A 2645-nucleotide genomic window follows, 5' to 3' on the forward strand; every position below is an offset into this window, starting at 1 on the left:
TTATTTATTTATTTATTTATTTATTTATTTATTTATTTATTTATTTATTTTTATGCTTTCCCCTTTCCCGGTTCCCCCCTTCCCATCAGTCTTAGGTTTAGTTTCTTTTCTTTACTTTTCTTTTTTCTTTTTTTTCTTTTCTTTTCTTTTTTCTTTTCTTTTCTTTTCTTTTTTCTTTTCTTTTCTATATTCTTTAGGCCCTCTTCCATCCGCCCTTTTCCCAATCACCCCCCCTCCCATTTCCCTGTCCTGGTATTTCCCTATAATGCTGGATCAACTCTTTTCAGAACCAGAGCCCTCTCTTTCCCTCTTTTTGGGTATCATTTGATATGCAAACTGTGTCTGGAGAATTCAGAGCTTCTGGGCTAATTAATATCCAATCATCAGTGATTGCATTCCATGTGTATTCTTTTGTGATTGGATTACCTCACTTAGGATGATATTTTCCAGTTCCAACCATTTGCCTAAGAATTTCATGAATTCATTGTTTTTAATTGCTGAGTAGTATTCCATTGTGTAAATATACCACATTTTCTGTATCCATTCCTCCACTGAGAGGCATCTGGGTTCTTTCCAGCTTCCGGCTATTATAAATAAGGCTGCTATGAACATAGTGGAACATGAGTCCTTATTGCATTCTGGAGAATCCTCTGGGTATATGTCCAGGAGTGGTATAGTAGGGTCCTCTGGAAATGTCATGCCCAGTTTTCTGAGGAACTGCCAGACTGATTTCCAGAGTGGCTGTACCAGCTTGCAATCCCACCAGCAGTGGAGGAGTGTTCCTCTTTCTCCACATCCTCTCCAACACCTGCTGTCTCCTGAGTTTTTAACCTTAACCTTTCTGACTGGTGTAAGGTGAAATCTCAGGGTTGTTTTGATTTGCATTTCCCTAATGATTAATGATGTTGAACATTTCTTAAGGTGCTTCTCAGCCATCCAAAGTTCTTCAGGTGAAAATTCTTTGTTTAGCTCTGTACTCCACTTTTTAATAGGGTTATTTGGTTCTCTGGGGTCTAACTTCTTGAGTTCCTTGTATATATTGGATATCAGCCCTCTGTTGAATTTAGGGTTGGTGAAGATCCTTTCCCAATCTGTTGGTTGCTGTTTTGTCCTTTTGACAGTTTCCTTTGCCTTACAGAAACTTTGTAATTTTATGAGGTCCCATTTGTCAATTCTTGATCTTAGAGCATAACCTATTGGTGTTCTATTCAGGAACTTTTCCCCTGTGCCCATGTCCTCAAGGGTCTTCTCCAGTTTCTTTTCTGTTAGTTTCAGTGTGTCAGGTTTTATGTGGAGGTCCTTGATCCACTTGGAGTTGATCTTAGCACAAGGAGATAAGAATGGATCAATTCGGAGTCTGTGAACACAGCCTGTGGTCCTAGTTCGGTCTTACATTGGTGGTGCCAGGCTGCCCGCTGGGATGCCCTAGGCCGTGGGCTGGCGGTGGGCATGGATCACCGTGGTTCTGACTGTTACCGCGGTGCTGATCCAGGTTGTCTGGTTGTGGCTGGGTACTCAGAGCTTCGTCTTCCAGAGAGAAGAGATAGCGCAGCTTGCCCGACAGTACGCAGGGCTGGACCATGAGTTGGCCTTCTCTCGGCTGATCGTGGAGCTGCGGAGGCTGCACCCAGGCCACGTGCTGCCAGATGAGGAGCTGCAGTGGATGTTTGTGAATGAGTGCGGCTGGCTGGGCGCCATGTGTCTTCTGCACGCCTCGCTGTCTGAGTACATCCTGCTCTTCGGCACCGCCCTGGCTCCCCTGGCCATTTGGGAGGATACTGGGCTGAGATTTCTGACACCATCATCTCTGGCACCTTCCACCAGTGGAGAGAGGGCACCACGAAAAGTGAGGTCTTCTACCCAGGAGAGACAGTTGTGCATGGGCCTGGAGAGGCAACAGCTGTGGAATGGGGACCAAACACGTGGATGGTGGAGTACGGCCGGGGTGTTATTCTGTCCACCCTGGCGTTTGCACTAGCCGACACCATCTTTAGCATCCAGGACTTCCTCACCCTCTTCTATACCCTTCGGGCCTATGCCCGGGGCCTCCGGCTTGAGCTCACCACCTACCTCTTTGGTCAAGACTCCTGACCAGTCAGGCCTGAAGGAAGACCTGTGGCAGGACAGGAGCGGGCAGGACCACATCCATTTCTCTACTCGCTGGAACTCATGTTCACCGACAGCAGCGTATGCCATGCCGATATTAAGTTCCTGCTGTATGAGGAAGGACAGACACACTTTTACATCCAGACACAGCTCTTGGGAATCACATGAGACACAGAGATGCTAAGACTTGTATGTACTGTAAGATCATGCACTCACATCCATCCAGAGAGGGTCCCCTGCATATATCCCAGGGGGTGGCGAGCCATGTTCGAACACATATCGCGAGCTTGCCTCACTGGCTCCGGCTTTTCCAGAGCCTCCTGCTGGCATTCAGGGCTCTGGGATTAAGGACCGAGGTAGCTGTTACACGCTCTGCCTCTCACTCTGATGCCTCATTTCAGTAGTAATCTCTGGTGAAGGGAAAGAGGAGCTGCCCCTCAGGTCCCCTTCACCTGCAGCTATGACGCCCTTCCCTTCCCTTTCCTCACCATATGCCTTATCTCCATCCCACTCCTCTGCTATGCAAGTGCCCCTGTGGC

At 47.5% G+C, this 2645-nt stretch overlaps 1 pseudogene; it reads left to right on the forward strand.

Annotated features, from left to right (window-relative positions):
- The first annotated feature begins 1420 nt into the window (after window positions 1-1420).
- LOC127675356 (sigma non-opioid intracellular receptor 1-like) lies at window positions 1421-2354 on the forward strand (annotated as a pseudogene).
- Window positions 2355-2645: the final 291 nt, after the last annotated feature.

The sequence above is a fragment of the Apodemus sylvaticus genome, chromosome 1 (genome assembly GCF_947179515.1).
Source record: "Apodemus sylvaticus chromosome 1, mApoSyl1.1, whole genome shotgun sequence".
NCBI classification, from domain to species: Eukaryota; Metazoa; Chordata; class Mammalia; order Rodentia; family Muridae; genus Apodemus; species Apodemus sylvaticus.